Here is a 20,484-nt window from a genome sequence, read left to right on the forward strand (position 1 = left end):
CATATGTACTGTTCCATTCTATATAAAATATTATCTGTAGCTTCTTGCACAAAAAATAAGTAGCCACATGCATTCAGGAGCAACACATAATGAGAATTGGTGTCAAGCACTTTCATTTGCCATTGATTTGCCTTTCTTCCTCTATGTTCATTATTATTTAATTCTTAATATTATGGAAATGTTTCTGCCAAATGGTAAGATTTGCAACAATTAAAGTCATCTGATTTAATACAAAGCAGCAGTTTGAATTGAAGATAGAATGCAATACAGTTTAAGACCAAAAGTTTTTCTGTCAAAAAAAAGTGAATGCTAGTTCTTTTGGTTTTCTTATTACAGAACTAGAATATATAATTTTGAACTCTAGATAGTTCATTCTGACTCCATTTTATTCCTGTCAAATTACACTGTCGGTTATGGATGGAATTTAAGTTGCAGGCCAGCACAAAGTTCCTATTAAAATCCATGCCAATTAGAACTGCCTTGTGTTTCATTCTACTTCATATTTAAATGAATATGAGAGCACTTGAATAGGGTCCACACAGGTGATTTTTAATCTCTAACCATCATAATGTACTTTACAGTCCAATTCACTAGACATCCAATCATCTTTTTGTTCAGTAGAAAGGAGATTTTAATAATCCAAAACATCTAAGCTTCATACCCTCTACATTATTATTCAGTCAGGTACAGGACAAAAGAACAGAACATTCTGCTAGCAAACGATACTCCTTGTTCTCACTAGTGGTATACTCCTATGGTAAGAAGAAAGCTTTCTCAGTGCGTGAGAGTGCTATACATTTCTTTTAGACTCATCAGCTTTTATGATGTCCTAATCCTTATGTGGATGTCATTTAAGTATAGTTATTCTGTGTACAGTTTTCAGTTCTCACTTTTCTATCACAGAAGTGCTTTCTGAAAAATTTTAGGAACAATTCAGAACTAAACCCTAATTCCATATACTTCCAAAACACACCTATGCTAAATCTGGTTGGATTTTAATTGTCTATTTTTATAAAGAACAAGTCAAAAACAAAGATTAAAGGCTTTTCCTTTTAGAATCATGATTTGTTGTATATACAGTTCTAGAACAACTAGAAAAAAAGAAGCAATATCCAGATCCAAAAAGGGAAGTTAGAAGTACAAGATTAACTAGATCCCTGATCTGAACATGAGGTGAACAGTGAGGTAGGAGAACTGCTGGAAGAATACTGGGATATAACAGAAGCTCCAAGAGAGCACAATTTTAGAAAGCATGTTTTTGGCTTTGTTTGTTTGTTTGTTTGTTTTTTATTCACTTCCATTTCTATCTGGACAGTTTCAAATATCCAGAATTGCCTGTGACTGCTAAGCAAATACTGAGGAATTTGGAGGACCGTGTGTGTGTGTGTGTGTGTTACTTAAAGATCCTAATACTGAATTGAATGTTTCTAAATAGCTATCTTTAAGGACACTTAAACTGTAATTGCTTGCACAAAATGACGATGATTGAGTTTTACTTAAAAGAATATTCCAAAATGGTTCCCTAAAAATACAGTTTTAAAGGATGATGTTCTGGGTACCAGAACACTTCTGTTCTTTGTACCTTGCCCACTGTTACTCAGATAATAAAGGAGAACATCCTGTCTTATCATGTGTTATGACAGCAAATTCTCCTTGTTTTATCACTTGCCCAAAGTTTGATAGGGCTGCAAAAATAGGCATCTTGTCTATAGGCAAAAGGGAGAACATAGGAGGAGATAGGATTTGAGAACATTCATTTAGAGGACAGTTTTCATTCACTCAGGGCTTTGAGGTTGTTCACTGTATTTGCTATAAGGGTTTTGCCTGAAACTGGAGATGAAAATGTCTGCTGAGCTGTAGCAAATTACATGCAAGTTTTCTGATGTGGGAAATTGCCCAGTAGGTACCAAACCACAAGCTCGTTTCCAGATGGAACTATATGCTATTTTTCAGTTGTTAACTAAGGTGGCTTTCACAATGGGAAAGGCACCTGTAAGTTCAATTTTCTGTTATATGTCCAAACTTCACTTTGATTCAGACAAAAGTTTTAAAAACCTCATAATATCATTGCTGTATCATTAGGTTACTGTACAGGCTGTCACATGTGGGTGGCTGTCAACAAGCTGTAATTCATTATATTACGCCTCAGATTTGCAGTAAGCCATTATGAGCCATTAAGTGATCAGAATCATTTGTGCAGAACTGCAGCTTCTACACTTTTTCATCTCACTGTCTATTTTTGTACATGGGATGTGTTTCTATATTTGTGTTATATATATATAAACACTAATCACAGTAATCCAGTGTGAATGCATTAATATAGATTAATACAGAGTTTGTAATTATGAGGAGCTTCAGTCTAAGAAAACCAGGTGATATTAACATTTCTTTCTTGCTTTGCATGTATAGCAGAGGTTAGAGGGTTTTTTTTTTTTGACATGTTTACCTGAATACCTTGCTTTACAGCTTATGCTAATGAATATAACATGAATCAGTCATTCATTTGGGGTTTACTTAGTCTTCTAAATGTCCTTGAGCGTAAGACTGGATCCTAGCAGATACCTGCTGCCTTCCAGTGAAAGCCAGCGAAGCCAGTGAAAGTTCTGGGGACTCAGCACTTGACACAGCTCTTTGCAGAACTGAACCAAGGGAGAATATGCCCTGCAGGATTCACACTAAAATTACTCTGGTTCAAATACAGTTAGTCACAGCACTCCAAGGAAAAATAACAGGTTATTTTCTTCAAAACAGTCACACATACACACACGCCCATGCGTGCGTGAATATATATATTTATTTATGAATCTTTAATAAGGCTGATGCTTAAGCACTGCTACAATACTGTTTTAGTAGGGTCAGTACTTGGAAAAGAAATGTGCGTTCATATCATTTGGTCAAAAGGTACCATTGAAAACAAATCTTGGTATCAGATCTTGAAATGTATGGATACATTGTGTAACCCATTTATCTAAATGAAAGGAACTAAAAATCACTATGCTGTTACTTTAATTGTTCAATAGCAAGTCTTTAGCATTTGGAGGCTGACCAGAAAATTATCCACCAAATATAAACAAGAGCTAGTTTGCCCTCAAAATCTAAAGTGACTTCAACACTGCTCTAATCTGACTTAAATATACAAGTTCTCTCTAAATAAAGTCTGTTCTATATCATTTGCTCTCTGGAAACAAGATGGTAAGGTCCGCAACCCCTTCTGCATCATCATTTACCTCCTATATTTCAACAGAGACTAAGAAACAGTGTCCTAGACCCAATAACAGGCTTCCCTACCCTGTCTTTCTGGGAAGGTTAGAATCAAAACTGGAGTGGGACAAAGGTGAAAGAGGAGGATGATATCCTGTTCTTGATCTGAATAGGAGTAGATGCTTTATCTGAAAGAGGGCAGCACTTAAGTGCAGGATGCAGCATTGAAATATTGCTTCAAAACGCAGCCCAATTAGCTGTCTTTGCAGTCTACTTTATCTTATAAAAAGTATATTGTTTAAAGGTGATTGTTCTCCTGAGATATTTTTATGGTTGCATTATGAATGGAAGTGGAAAGAGGATCTGTCCTCAGGACGTAGGACCCAGACTGCCAACAGTATAACGGCTTTGCAATGCAAATGTGGGGCTGGGACGCAAACAACTCAGATTTATTCTGTCAGACTGGCCTCTCAATATATTTTGCAGAATTCTATTTTTGTCTGCCTCCATCATCACTTACTGTTAGTATAACACTGGCAAAAAGCCTTCATCAAAATTGAGGGAAGCTGTTTTATGCACAAGGAACTTAACCCAAAACCATCTATCCTTGTCAGTTATTTTGCCATCCTTGCTCACTTCTGGTCATAGAGAAGTAATATAAATCCACAATAATAATGATTATGCTTAAGCTTTATAGGGACAATTCCACATTCTCCAAATATTCTTTATTTTGCAAACAGTCCTACTGATTTTCCTTTGCACTAGAGTAAGATTTTTTCCACCATTTACATGCCCAATCCTCAGCTGATCTGAATCAGTGTAGTTCCACTAAAATCTGTAGATTTCTGTGGATTTACAACAACTGGAGACCTGGACTGTGGTCTCTTCTTCAGAAAGAATGCTGATCATTGAGCATATTTGAAATCAATGAGACTATTTGCAGAGCAAACTACTTTTCAAGGTGAGCTGTGGGGTAGTATCATCTGACCCATACTCCTGAAAAACTCTTTAATAATAAATAAACATAATATTTGTATTCCAAGCACCCTATAGATATTCATCTCAAATATCCATATGACCACTTTTCTGTGATAGCTGGGTTAATATTATTTCAAATGAGAAGCTTTGTAGTGTCACTTGAGGATGCAATTTAAAAAAAATGTATAGCTGAGAGAAAAAAAAAGTTTCTCATATTTCGTGTTCATTCTCACAGAATTTCAGAGCAGCAATCAGTCACTGAACCTATCACTTACGTTAACCTCAGGCAGAAATACAGTAAGTTGAATAATGTTTCACACAAAAACAAAACCTAAAACTCCTTAATAGACAGCCCTCTGCCATAAAGAAATTAAAATAATGCTGTAACATAGTATTAAGACTTTGCATAGGATATTTAATACTTTATTTAATATTTTGAGAGCTCTAAAGACGTAGGGGGAAACACATGTGAACACATACGCAATTAACTTAGGTTGTGATACATTTTAAAATTCCTAGTCTTTTATTTCATTGCCAATTTTGATGTGGGTCATGATAGTCAGCACGTGTTAACCTTGGTAGCAGCATGAAGGTCACGAGAATACGGTTATGCAGGTCATTGTTCTGTCTCGAAGCCAGAGTGCTTTTTGAAGCTGCTGTGTATTATTTGATGCTCTCCTTTGTCTGGAGGTTTTTGCAGTTCAGATGCAATAAAAGACCATCTGAACACTTCCAGTCCATTTTGATGCAAACCAGGAAACAGATTAAATTAATTCACCTTCAGCAATAGCTTTTTAAGATAATACAGCTGAATCTATGAGAACACATCTGTCCATCCATTAAAGGGAAAAGTTTGTTGAACTGAGCCCCAGTCATTGAGGAAAGGATGGAAGGCACACTTTCCTGAAGCCTCCACTCTTCTGAAAATCTATGATATATTGACTTCTAGTTTCAATTAATGTGGTTTATTATCCCTCAAGGTCAATACTTCAATTTAAACTTCATTAATTATAATTTCACCTTAGCAAAAGTCATTATTTAATTATTATTTAATTGTGTATTGCTGTTATTAAGCTTAATAACACAGTTGAGGACAGAGCTAATGTAGAAGGTTTTAAGCAAAGTTGAATTTAATTGTTTCTTTTAATGCACACTGTTTTAAGAAATTATGATAACAATAACTAGCAAATAGTAGGTAAAATGATGAGGAAGGATAGGACTGGAGGAAGGTAAGAAAGGCTCTACAGCAGATCCATTTGACACAAGCCATGCATTAAAAAGTTTGTATTTTGTACTCCAGCACAAAGGTACCAATTCAGGCATTCAAAATATGATGTAGGCAAAGTCTTGAATATCCACGTAAGAGTCAGCAGAGAATGACTCAACAGAAGGTTGAATGGTAAATGGATACAGCTGTGATCTCATCTGTACTCCATCTCATATGTCTCGCCTAACACGTTAGAGCATCTCCACCAGTTGTGGTAAATACTGGAGTCTTTTAGGTTGTGTTGCAAACTACTTCTTTCTCTGCGCACAGTTGAAGTGGGCATTTAAGTACAATTTTCTAGAAGAGAGAAGGCAACTAATATTAGCTGAGGTGAGTGTGGTGCCATGTGGTCAGAGCTGAAAGACCCTCCCATCAGGTTGTGTTCCACACACTTGTCTGGTTCATGACCTTCCATGTCATCTCCATTGCATGATTGCCACTACCTAGTCCATACTGAATATTCAGCTGCTGCTTCTCCCACTAGTTAGAGAGCTAATCAACTTGTAGAATATAATGTTATATTTATATCACTGTGATTAGAGTGATAGAAAATGCCCATTCAGAGACATTACCAGCTTAAAATCCATGTTCTTTTATGTGGAAACTTTTTTTTTCCACACCTGACTGTATCTGCCAAGATTGAACTGGAGTTAAAAAGCCAAGGGGAAATAGACTCTTTCTTTTCAGAGGGCTGGACTGTCAGAGTTCTAATTTGTAATTCTCCTTTTGAGACTGTCAGAGGCCCTTATTGCAACTGAAAAGCTTAATTACTACAGTTGCAAGGGTCATCACTCACTCACTGCACGGAAGATGAATAGTGCAGAGCTATTAAATAAAGGATAGTTGCTAGAATTATTTTTAAAGTAGTTCTGACAAAAGAACTACTGTTCTTTAGGTTGATAACTTGATGTCTCATCTGAATTTCTGCTGTCATTCAGAATAAAATGCCCTTGTATCTATTCCTTGTACTTAGTAGCTTTTAAAATAGTTCTATAGTTCACAGGTCTTGTTAACTGCAGCTTTTTGATGTCTGTAGTTTTATAATTCATAAATTAAATGGGGTATTTCTGTATTATTTAGACTATTTAGAGCTAAGCAAATGATAGAAAAAAAAATCTTTAAACTTATTCATATATAGAGAAAAATTTCAGATGGTTAGGTTGAAAACCTTTTCCTGATTTGTCTCTATGAACATTTGAGTGCTCAAGTAGAACAAACACATGTACTCATAAAAAGGAATGTGTTTCATCTCAGATATTTATCAGAAGGGCTGTCCTGGTGGTTTGTAGAAATCATCTAGTCAAGGAACATCAACAACAAAAAAAAGGTTATGTAATATATAAGTAAGCCAAACACTGCAAATTATAATCATAACTATGAACTCAAAATTTCTCTTTATAAATTAGTTTTCTATTTATAAATTAGTTACATAACTCAAGTAATATTTATTTCCCTGTCATTTGACTCCCATAAATGGCACAGTAAATATTTATACTCTTTATTTGTAATATTTCCTTTGTTCCATGTCGTTTAATCAAGGGAGTCACTTGGGATATCTGTCCATAGGTTACAGTGTTGTCTGTTTTTGTTTTATTCCCCAGAAATCTAGTGCTTAAATTAGACACTGATGTTCTTTTTTTTGGAGGACCCCAATTCTGTAAGACTTTTCCCAGACACCTGTATAAAGCAGGTACTTTTTCCACAGAACGAATATATATTTTAACACATTCACTTCAGTGAAGCAGAACTTCATGATTAAGTTAAATGTAATGCTTTCTACATAATGCATTCTTTCAAGCACTTTCCTAGTTCTTGACCTTTTTTTAACCTAATGTTTTCCTACTGTAAATGAATGTTTTGTATTGAATGATGAAATAGCTAGGGACTAGTGTTATAAGCTGTATAATATAATGGCAATTGTATTTATATTGTCTACCGATTGTCATTTCTATCAACATTTATTACCAAAACTATTTTTCCTAGCACTTCGCCTTTGAAGAAAGTATTTAAAAATGTATTAAATCAAAGTCAGCTGAGGCTGGACTTTCAAGAAGATCTCAAAAATCATTTATGATACTGGTCATTTCGTCAAATGGATTTTGTTTTAGAAAACTCTTCTTTTTGTGTGTGTGTGAATCTCTATGATCTCTATCCTCTAAGAACTCTATGAGAAACACAAATTTTATTTTCATATGATTCTCTCCACTGTTTCTCAATGCCATTATATTCCTCAATCTTCATAAAGACTGCTGTTGAATAATGACATGATCTTCATTTAATGAAGATCACAATTAACTCCACTTAGCATAGGACTGCATTTCTAGAATTAATGCAGCACTAGCATGTTGGAGCAAGTATTTTCAGAAGAAAATACTTAATCATATCACAAATCCAATACTCATTTTAGTGATGGAAAGGAAGTTAAGTTCTACCTAAATGTAATCACAGTATCTCAATGTCTCTTAATTGTGATTCATGATTCATGGCTCTGAGTATACTCTAACATAGCTTTTTCCTTAAATGCAGATACCTAGAGTGACTGCTAAGGGGTTTTTCTGTTCTGATTTTTTTTTTCCCCCACAAATATCACTTTGAAGTTTTATGATTGTGTTTATTTAGCTCTGTCTGTAAATTATTATAATTCAATGTCTAACTTTATTTCTAATATAATAACTCAAAGCATAATCTCTCATATAAAGCTGAACACAGCATAAATATATGGAAATCTGATTAGCTATTTCACTACTTACAATGTAGTATTTTGTCAAAAGAACGTCTCAGGTAGTTAACTAAATTTTGTTTAGGGCTTGCTGCACAATGAGATTACTTTACTGGAACTATAATCAGCAAAGTATATACAGTTTCTGTTCCAGTTTAAAGAAACCCTTAACCAGTAGGAATCCTTAATCCTCTTGCTAATGACCCAAGGCATAGCACAACAAGTCAAGGGAAAGACCAAGGGTTTATTGGGCATTTGATTAAATTCAGTATTCTGGAATCAATGGGGAGTATATGTCATGTAAAAATAAATTCCTGTCTGGTCATGTAGCTAGCTTGGCGTTTGTGTAGAAGCATAATAAGATGGAGTTACCTTAAATAGAGACCAAAAGTTTTGAACAGTTTTAGAGAGTCTGCTTGCTTACTTATTTTAGACTCAAATGGATGATATTTACATTATGCTTACTATCTCACATTGTCCTGCTACTAAACTTTATTCTTCTCATGGTGAGAGCATGGGAAGCATTTAATGGTCTGTCACCAGTAGCAAGCACAGAAGGAGCCACAAGAGAGTAAGCTTCCTTCCAAAAGCATGGTACCTGTTTTAGAAAGATCAAAAATAAAACTAAGTAACTGAAATAAAATTGCTGCACCTGCTTTTATTTAGCTTTGAGAGATACCAGGAGAAGCTGTAGGGACCATTTAAGGTTCTTCTGTAAGTTAACATGTTTCCTTAGCAGTATAATGAGAAATGAACTGTAAACTTGTAAAATCTGCTGCTATTTATTTTGTTAAAACTCTTGAGTAAATAGCTGAAAAAGGGAAAAGTTTGCAGAGGCAGAGTTATCTACAGACTAGGTAATTTTCCAGAAAGCATTGCATTTTCAGATATTCTCAGACTGTCATCCCTTGCATTGTGCATTGGTCAGAAAAGGCATAAGTATTTTCATCTTTCGGGAGCATGGTGACACTGAAGGGGAAACAAGATTTGAAGCTGATAGACTTGAACTCAAAGGATCCACACAGCTAAATCAGAGAGTCAGGAAATTGCAACTGATTCTGATCATCCACATTGCATAGTTGCAAGCTTACTCCCTGGCTCTGTTTCAATCTCTTCCAAATAGCTCTCTCCAAGACAATATTTAGGCATGTTTAGGGGATAATCAACTCCAGAACCTGCTCCAAAAGGCAGTATGGACAAGACTGTACCAAATACACTCTATATATCACCTGTACAATCCTCCAAAATCATTTCAAAAGGTACCCCGAGGCAGTCCGCACATGTCCCCTACACCATTCTTCAGGGCATACAACATGTATCTGAAGTTTCATGTTATAAAAATACCACTCTGTTGCACTGAGATAAAGTCCTCTCATTATTTCGGCAACTGTGAACAGAAGGAAACAAGAACAGTGATAATCACGTCCTAAGATCAGAGCACAGGATTCAGAGGAGATCCAGATCCAAGTGCTATATAATGTAGATATGTTAGTATGCCTTAAAGGTAGTGCCACTTGTCCTGGGACCGAAGATAAATCCCTGACACTGTTATAGTTAATAGTATAGATACAGCAAAAAACAGTGCACAAAAGTTGTCACAGTGGTGTTAGTTTAGATATTTAATGATTTCTCACCAGTAACGTAGCTTAATCTCCCTCTCTTCTTTCCACATATCTGTCTCTGGAAATACATTGGGGCCCCTGACAGAGGAGGCAACCTTAAAGGCTAGCTTAATAGTAAAAGCACTTACAAAGTGGTTATATTTCATTCAGAGAATTAGCAGAGGTAGTATTGGACATGGCTTTGTGTCAGCCATATTCACTAAGGCAGAAGATCTAATTTAAGATGCCTACAATGTGAATGCCTACTTCTCAGTTAACTATTCTGGATTGCTTCTTTAGTAAAGATTAAGAAATAGGTACTTGTAAGGAACAATTCACCTGCCCTATTTTAGATGTGTTCTTTAGGATAAAATGAAATGTCTACCACTGTCTATTTGTTCAAAAAGAAACTTAAGATGACTAATTCGGACATTGTAAAGTCAGAAATTGATCAACTGAATCCCAGTATGAATATTGGTTAGTGAGATGAATAAACTGCTCACTCAGTTCAGTTTCCTAAATATAGGCACCCAGAGTTGGCGCCCCGCATTTCTCCAGGTAGAAATCTCCATTTAAGAACCCCAAAGGTTTTTTTCCTTTCCACACAAACTGTGGCAGGCCCTTCAGGCAAAGATGTCCACTTATAAATTAGCAGCAATGAAGTCAGACAGCGCAAGGATTTCTGTCTCCAAAAAGGGACCCTAAAGGGACTGAACATATTTTCTTCAGCATGAAGACTCTTCTACAGCAGGACCATACCAGGCAAGTTGCATAATGCCAGCCATCTCCCCAGGAATTGCGTAGCTGAAGCAGGGACTGTGACATCTAGAAATTGTAAGTGAATTAATTAGGTTATAATTAATATTAGTTTGCGTTGACCCCAAACATAAGCACACTAAAATAGTGTAAACAACAGTGTGTATGTGTTTTGTAACACAGTGATGGCATAGTCAGGCACAGCGTGTAAGCATTTCACGTAAAGATGTGAGTAATGTGACCATCAAAGAGGCAAACGATGTGTGTAGTTGCACCTAGGAAGCATCCAAGTACCAAAAGTTGCAAGATAAATATAAGCACAAGGGGCTACAAATGCACAGGACATCCTGCTGAATACACAAGAAGGATGAGTGGCAAAACTGAAGAGATAAGATAAGATAAGATAAGATAAGGAGTATAAAGACCGGTTAAGTTCCCTTTTTTTATGGGATGAGGAGGTGAGAAGCATAGAACACTAAGGAAGACTGAGGAAAATGGAGAAAGAAGACCAGCCTGCTTCTGTTCTGACTTCTTTTGAGAAAGAGCTCTCAAGACAGATCACCATAACGTCAGGGAGTAAGGACCATAAAGGCCTGTAGCCATCAGTTCTAACTGTGTGGCATCAGCTCTGGTATTGTATTACACACACACACACACACACACACACCCCTAATGTAGACTGTAAATGTTTAAGAGTTTGTGTATGTAGTAATTCTGATTAATAGTGTGTAAGAACTAACCATTGCCACAAAGTGTTTTGTTAATGAATTTAGCAAATTTTATTTTAAAGTTTAAAACTGGCCTGCTGTCAAGAGGATGGGACCAGACTCTTTTCAGTGGTGCCCAGCAACACGGACGCGAGGCAACAGGCACAAACTGAAACACAGACAATTCCATCTGAACATGAGGAAATACTTTTTCACTGTGAGGGTGACAGAGCACTGGAACAGGTTGCCCAGAGAGGTTGTGGAATCTCCTTCTCTGGAGATATTCAAAACACGCGTGGACGTGATCCTGTGGAACGTGCTCTAGGTGACCCTGCTTGAGCAGGGGGGTTGGACTAGATGATCTCCAGAGGTCCCTTCCAACCTCAGCGATTCTGTGATTCTGATTCTGATTTATTAATCCTCTAAGTACTCCCATCACAGTCATCTCTTAATTTCCTAACCTACACACACACACACACACACGCACGCACACACACAAAATCAGTTGCAACAGTTGGAATCCAGACAAACGGTCTGTACCTCAAACACACTCTGGAAGAGGTTCAGGGCCACTGACAGATTTCTATGGTCTATGCTTCCTGCTGGGTAAGAACAACAAATCTCTCCTTCCTTCTCTTCAAACCCCCCCACACACAGGCACCTCCCAGCATCCTACAGCGGAACTCTAGACATGGACAGATCCACACCAATGCCTGCTGCAGGAGGTTGCTCATGGGGTTCTGACCATACTGCATCCACACAGCCAATACACAAAGATGAACCTTCGCCAACACCCCAGATCACCCCAGGTGGACCATAGTAGCAGCACCATGGGAGCAAAACCAGCTGCTAGACACCCCCATGGCTCAGGCTGAGGTTACATCCCACAGTCCTGTGAGAGACCTGCGTCCTTCTTACGTGGCATATAGAGGTCAGGGAAGCTACTGTATACATAATGGCAAACGACACTATACCCATGCATATGGGCAACTGAGCAGACCCATGAATCATTCTCAGTCAATGCGCTGTTGATGCTATCGTCACCCTTAAAGAATTCACACAGGCAGCTCTCAAAAAGCTTGTGTTTGTTGGTGCTTGCATTGGGGATGTGTTTGTTTATTTGATTTCCTACCTTTAAAAATAGAGTTTGTCTTAAAATAGCCCCAAAAATGTGAATTTTATTGCAAAAATAATGTTGGTAGCATTTATAAATACTCTTTGATAGTTTTTGTAACCAATATGCACCCAATACTGTAGGAGAGAGCTTAATAAAGGTTTGTGCTATACAATAGACACTTTTGTGGTGAAATTTTATGCAGGGTACGAGTTTGTCAAAGATCTCTGTTTCTGAAAATTATGAAGAATTTCTTTTTAATTGCTTTGTATCTTTGATTTTATATAGCTTTAAAATTTATTTCTGATCTACAGTTTGAAAATGAATCTATCACTTTATAACATTTTATGAGATCAGAATTGGACCCAAAACACCAAACTGAGCTGCAAGACTGTGTCCTAAACCTTTTTAAGTGCCTTTACATTACAAGAATATACTTTATGCAAAGCAACAGTTCTGTATTGTACTACATACTGTAGTAATGACATCCTACATGTTAAGCATGTCTTGCAGTCAAAGCAGAAAACTGTGTACTGCAAAATAGCCTATGACAAAGCTTAGAAATGTTTAAACCATCATAAATTTGAAAGTATTCAAACTAAACTGTTCAGACTAGGGAAGGTCAGCAAAGCACAGTCAATTCCTCTGAAGCATTTTTAATAAAGCTTTGTTGTATATTTACATTTGACAGAAAAAAAAAAGCATACAGTAATCAGATAAGCCCATTTTCCTGTTATTTTTCAGCACTATTTTCTCTCTTATCAAGCTAAACAATACTGAAAAATAAATGGCTACATTTATTAGAACCCCAGTAAATCCAGGAAATCTGATCTGTCAGCATCTACTGTATGAATACAAATGTAACCTATTTACTGTACATCAGAAGAATAATCTTTTATTAAGAAAAAAAAGTCAAAAATTCTAAAGAGAAGATGAAAAATATGGTACAAGATTCACATAGTCTTTTATTCTGTTAGTGAAACTTTTAGTGCAACATGAGAAAATTGTCATTCATCTAATCTGTTTTGCCATTTCCACACCATTTTTCTAGAAATAAAACTAAACAAATAATTTAGAGTTCATTTAGACAAGAATTATGAATGTGCTCCTACTTGTTTTTATTTTATTTTGTTTTTGAGAATCATGAAATTCCAAAAAGTCCCAGAGAAGTGTTGTACATTGGATAAAACAAATGGAATTACTCTTTAGGAAGGTACAACCTGACAAATGGGCTGTTCCTCTATCTGCCTATGTACCGCACAAGTAAAAAGGCCAGTATGAACAACTCTGTCACTTACACCATGTTTTGAAAACCTTGACTGAAAATATCTAGTATATAATTGTACTTGTTTATTTATACATGTAAAGGTTATTGTGCATTCAGCACAGGTAATATTTTATATGTGATTTAATTTTGTTTTTATTGTGAACTTTCCATATATAGGATTATTTTAAAACTTTTCTTAACTTTCAGAGTTCACTGAACCATTCAGGAGAATGTCTTCTTTGACAAAGAAAGATGTCATTTCAAAGTAATTTACAGATATGATCTTCTTCATTGTTTGTTTGCATACTAAACTTAATATGCAGTCTCACTAAATTTAATGAGAGCACCTGCATGAGAAAGTACTACTTAGCACATGTGTAGCCTGCAAAGCTGGTTATACAATTCATAGCTCTTCACCTTATGTATGTATGGATAATATATGTATGTGTGGATAATAACCCCAATTCACAGAAGGTGGATAAGCATGGAAATTTCCAGAGGATTAGTACTGAGCATTTTTAATTAAGTGATTCATTTCAGGTATCTTGTCCACCTTGCACTACATCAAGTGCATCAAGTATCATTTACTGCTGAGTTATACAAAATGAATTGTCTTTCTTTTCAGTCTGCTCTCTATAAAATGGTAAGGATTTGGGTAATCAATATTGTCTTCACTTTTATCACACTTGTTTCATGACAGGGCAGAATATGGATGCCAAAGCATGATGAAGAGAAAGTCCTTATGTGGTTTGTAAAGTTACCTCTCTCCTCAGACTAATACATTGTTGAAACCCAATAAACTCTGAAGTGTAGCAGCATGTATATTAGCTGTAACTATCATCCTACATGTTCCAGAGCAAGAAAGCCATTTTTTAATTGGAGATTTCACACATATAAGAAAAGCAATATAAACAAAAAAAAAAAATTGTCAATCTTCAGCTGTTCTAAAACTTAAGAAATATGTTAGAAGAAAAAAATTATAAGTCATTGTGAAAAGTATTACTTTTCTTGCAAAACCAACTGTTTCAGTGTAACAAGCTTCTGAGAAATATGCTAATTAAAAAAATAAGGAAAACCACTCTTTTATTCATTAAGTGACAGTCATATAACTCTGACTGTTAGCTATAAAAGCTTGTAACAGATTGCTTGCCATATTGCTGTCGTTCTACTTCAAGAGGAGTTGGATGAAAGGCTGCTACTTCAAATTGTATTATGTGGTTAGTCCCAAGCCAGATAGCATTAGAATTGATGTGTTGTCATACTAGATCAGAGCATCTGATTCACCATCCTATCTCTCACAGTAGCAAGTTCATAGACTTCATATCCGTAAAGCTCCTGAAGACAACTGCTGAACTATTCCTTTATGGTCCTTAGTTAGTGGTTAACTGACAGCCTGAAACTGGGAGGTTATATTTCCCTTTGCAGGGTGTGTGTGTGTGGGGGGGGAATGCTATATGATGGGACAGTGAGTACCTTATTACCCTCATACATAGAAGAATGGAAGGAAAAGAATTTACACACAAAAACTGAAAGCAAAAAAAGATAAGTCTGCTTTTATAATGCTATTTATATTTTACATTGGATATAATTTACTGAAAACCAAACAAAAGAACTTCTGGGGGAGTCGAGTTTACCTAAAATCTATCCAAGATACTAGTGAAGTGTGTCTGCTTTCAAGACACAGTTCCTTGCCATGAAAGTATATAAATTCTGTAGATGACTCCCTACTCTGCCCCAAACCTCTTTAACCTCTGTATCTCCAAAAATGCCTCTTCTGGGGAAATAAGTCACTACTGCAAATCAAGTTTCATTGAACAGGCACCTAAATTTTCCGTACATTTACAGAGAAGTTGAAAAAGTTAGCTGTTGTCAAATTTACAGCCGACTTCATTGAGGAGGTTGTCCACATTTTGTCTGAGAATCCATAGTTTAGAGTACTTATCCAAGATACTTGAGTTCCAGTCTTTTCTCAGGGCAGTTCCCTTCTAGACTAAGAAGGAAATTGTACCCACATCCCAACAGAGTAACTAAATCAGTTGGTCAGGGGTAGTCTTGGACAGTGGGAAGAGAGGCTATGCTTGAAGCTGATGTACAGCTGGTAATATCCCTGAGGCAAATAATTTTAGCTTAGTGATAAGAATATGTAGCTGGGGATCTTGTCCCAAATCCTAGGGTGGTTTTTGTTCTGTTTTGTTGCTGTTTTAAATCCAGTCAAATGCACATGCATTATGCACAACAGTTGCCTCAACCAGTAGAGTTTTTAGAGCTAGAATTCTTTTCACGTCTACTTTTGGATCTTTCTTTTCTGGATATATGTTCAGATCCAAGAGTGTCAGAAGGTGTACAACTGTTGAAAATACTTTTATAGAAGACGGGAGAATACATTTAATCTTTCTCCAACTGAGTAATAGCAGAGCTAAGAGCCTAAGAAAAGAACCTGGGTACTACTAGCTGCATCCCAGATATGGGGATACTTTCTTTAAGGATTTCCTGTATTCCCAGTGGAATGAATAACTGGCTAAATTCAGTAGATTAAAACAATCTTTAAGTGGCTAAATTCCCTGTAACTTCGTTGTAAAGAAGGAATCACTTCAGTTAGGATCTCTATCTCCAAGTCTTTACAGGGGACCAGATTTCACCACTGATAATGAAGGGAACTTAAGTAGATACACAGAATGAACCTTTGAATCTTTTAATGTTTCAGTGAGGGTGTTCCCAAAACAGGCACATTAAATTCTTCTTATTAGTCAACAGTGAAGAAAGAAGAATGCTTTCTAGAGTCACAGAATGGGCTAGTGATGCAAAAAGAATTTCACATATTCTATTTATGTGGACTCCTCCCCAACCCTTTTAATCTAAAAGTCTACTGAGGGAAAAGTTAATGATCTTGTCTTATTTCTCCACTCTCCAAAAGATTTTTCATGTGCAGAACACTCAGCTTTTCTCCAGAAAATTTTGGAAAGCATCCTGGAAGCAGATGAGGTAGATGAAGAGATTAAATCGTTTCCTGTGCTTTGTTGCCAGATTTCTCAGCAGCGGAATATCCCGTGTGCATCTGTTTAAACTAATTTAGGATCTCAGTGCTTGTGAAGGTTACAAGCAAATAGAGTACATACTTGAAAAATGTATGTGTGTGAGTATACAAATATCTCTGTAAAGAGGTGGTTTTATAATCTGACTCTAACAACAGAGAACATGAACCATAAGATAAATCAACTATGCTGGTAATATCTTTGTACAAGTCTGCATGCTGTCAGCTATTAAAACAAAGAATATGACTTGGAAATCACTCATATTCCAAAAGAACCTAAACTATTAATTTTAATTTCTATACAAAATCTACAAAGAAAAAACAAGACTCATTCCTTGTAAAGAAATTATGAAGATGACAACTGGATATTTTTATATTACCTGAAGTCATTAATCAGTCGTCTTGGGCCTTTTGCATACCTGTACTGAATGACAGTCTTTTTCAAAGTGCTTAAACCACAAAACTATCTAGAAAGGGAGGGGAAGTAAGTCAAACAAAAGCAAAGCAATCTATACAAACAAACACTGGAAAGGTGGTCCAGAACCTCTTGTAACGACTTTCTTCTAATAGATGGCTACTTTACATACTTTTTTTTTGCCATGCTTATTTTAGAAGATTTCATTTTCTTTTATAGGTGTGTATTCTCCTTATGTATTAATTGCCATCATCCATCACCTCCTTCAGCTTTTGCTTTGTTAGGATAAGGAAAACCAAATTCTTTTTAGTTTTCTGTAATTTATAAAGATCTGCATTCATATGATCTTCCATCCCTGTTTAATTTCAGATAATCTTTCCAGAACCTACATGATCATCATGGTTTACAGAAACAAAGTAAAGACTCACTATGGTTCAGAAATTACTATTTCACTTTCTCTGTTGGAAATACCTCAAATGAAACTTTCACTGTCACATTTATCATTTTCAGATCTGATTTCTGTCGGTGGCTCATTGTGCTATTAATAATATCCTCTGCTCGTTCTCCTTCCTTCAAATTATTTGCATCCAGTGATAAGTTGCTGTCTTACAGCAGAAATCCATTTTGTATTTGACCATGTCACTTGTGTGTCTGCATGTTGCCCTACTTTCAAATCATCAAGGTAATTTGTCCTTGATATCACATTGTTCACATGTGATATTCCAGTTCTCCTCTGTGTTGACATTATCTTCCAGCTTTGTGGCAGTGTTTCTTCATATGGACTTCTCTGTTTTTAATAATACAAGAGATTTGAGGACTGCTTCCCCCACCCTTGAATGCCCTTGCAAAATCAAAACTGTCTGTATTTCAGGTATAAAAACTTACCAGCTTTCTCATTATAAGCTACAAGCAATCCTGATATATTGACTAGTCAAAGAGCTCAGAAATCTAGTAAATTAAATTTTCATTCTGATCATCTATATTTATTTGAAAATTTTTCATTTTTAATTCCAGCAAGAAGTCTTAATATACTTGAGATTCTCTTTGCTACTGGCTTTTCAAATACAATAGCATCTGGACATGTCTTAACAAACATTTTTTAAGTCCTTGATTAAGCCTTTACTTGATAAGTTCAAAGATCTGAAGCATATGAAAAAAGAAATCCATGTAAATATTATTCAGTCAGCCATGTTTTTTCACTCCCTGGTGAGAGCTATGAAATGAAATTCCTATTATATTTTTCAGCTAAGATCTGGGTTATATTTTGAGGAATCCCAACAGACTGAAGCAAACACATATTTTACAGTGCATGCATGATAAGCATTTTGCCTCCAGGATAGCTGTCATTTGACTACAAAATGTATTAGATTTACATTCTGAATATATAATCGTTATAATAATGTCCCATATCAATAAATTAAAAGATGACAGTTATGATGGGAAAGAAGCAAAATAATGTTTCAAAGTACGTTTACTTTCATATTTCTTTTACCAAGCAGGACTCAATCATAAATCTGAGAAAAACCCTAAAGGCAAATAAATCTGTAGACAATTTTTTTTCCCATAAAATATTTATTTGGTGATATGCTTCCCCATCATGTGATAGTTTCTCCTATTAGTTGTGGATAAGATGTAAAATTGATGTTTGGATTATTGTGTGCTGTATTGATATTACCACAGTTTTCACAAGAGAATGCATGTCTTCACTAAATTCCTATCTAGACAACTACATTTCTGGCTTCTCTTGGCAGTTTTATTTCAAATATTAATTTCCTTTACTTTTGACTGGACACTATCTTTCTGTCATAAACAACAAGTAATGCTGGGTACTGAGCAGATCATGCACTGTCATTCAGAGGCTGCTGAGATTCTGTGATCCTCTAGAGTGATTTTGACATGCCATCTCATTGGTGACAACAAAAAAGGAAACAACAATACATAGCTATTGGCTGTTATCCAATGGTGAATGTCCCTTGTCTGGAAGCTGGTGACTTCTGGCAGCAGGAAAAAGCCTCCATCTTCAGATCTGAATTTACAGAATCAGTGCAGTGCCCAAAGAGCCAAAGAGGGAGGTTAGGCTCCGTTAAGGAAGGTTTCAGAGCCAACTGCACCAAAAACACCTGGTCTTCTTCCCCTTCCTACAGGTTGGAGGGGAAAGGCCTGGATAGGATTGGGTGCATCCTGCATCTCTTGGCAGGACTAAGCTAGGAAAGCTTCACCCAGATAAGTAACAATGTAAAAGTTATGGCTGGCAGACAATACAGAAGCACACAGAAATAAAGTAAGTTAAACTATGGGCTTTTCTGGAATTCCAACTGTAGAAAGACTGCTGGAATATTATGTTCTTCATTATTATTATATTGAATTTCAGTAGCACCAATGATTCTTAATTATAAATATCAAAGGAGAGAGGGAATACTTAAGACTCTTCTCCTTCTCCAATCATTATTATATTTTCCGGCTTCACATCTCCTTTGAGCTCTCTTAGTGTTTAACAGTCATTCTGAACACTTTAGGTGAGTGGTCAAGAACATATTCCTATTAGTAGATCCACCCCTACTTAGACAAAGGGTTTCACTTTCAGCATCTTCCTGGGAACCTTCTGCTTTATTGCTATCATCTGATTTTCTTTTGTTCTTCATTTATTTATTATTATTGTTATATTTCATTTTAAATAGATTTGGGGACTGCTGATTCCTCTCTCCATAGCTGAACAGCTTCTTTTTCCAAAGCTGTATTTCTTGTTCAGCCAACGTTTCCTTTAGCTTGTTGACTTATTTTCTTCTGAAGCCCTTAACAAATTAGCATGAGACTTTCATTACTGCATCATTAATGTCAAGATGCAGATACTACACTTTTAGACGGAATAAATAACTGTTGTTTGGAATGTAGTCAGCAGACTCACAGAGGAGAAGCAATTCTTGACTTTGTCCTGAGCAGTGTGTGGAACTCTGTACTTAATATACACAATGAGGATAATGCACTAAAATTCACTACTCTTTAAGGAAAAAACAAAACCCTGGAGTAATTTTCAACTGAAAAGGAGTAAAACCAAGGAAGATAGTTGTAAGGAATATCTGAAAGGTTAACATGCTTAAAAACAGAATGAAGGTGTTTTAAAGATGCAATATTAGAAATTCAGAACACATGTATGCTATCTATCAAAATCTATTCAAAAGCCAGTATGCTTGAACAGGAGAGGAAAAAAAAGGCCTTTATAAATAAAAACTGGAAGTCTTGCCCAAATGAGGAAAGTAGAAAGGAGCATAAACTCTAGCAAGTTAAATGTAAAATCATAATATGACAGGTCAAGAAAGTTTTTGAGCAACAGACTGCCAAAAGCATAAGAACAAATAGTAAAAATGTCTTTAAGTGCTTCAGAAACAGGGTATCTGCCAATAAGCTGGTGCTGCCAATAGATAAATGAG

This window comes from Apteryx rowi, unplaced genomic scaffold (assembly GCF_003343035.1).
Source record: "Apteryx rowi isolate R43461 unplaced genomic scaffold, aptRow1 scaffold_175, whole genome shotgun sequence".
Lineage (NCBI taxonomy): Eukaryota > Metazoa > Chordata > Aves > Apterygiformes > Apterygidae > Apteryx > Apteryx rowi.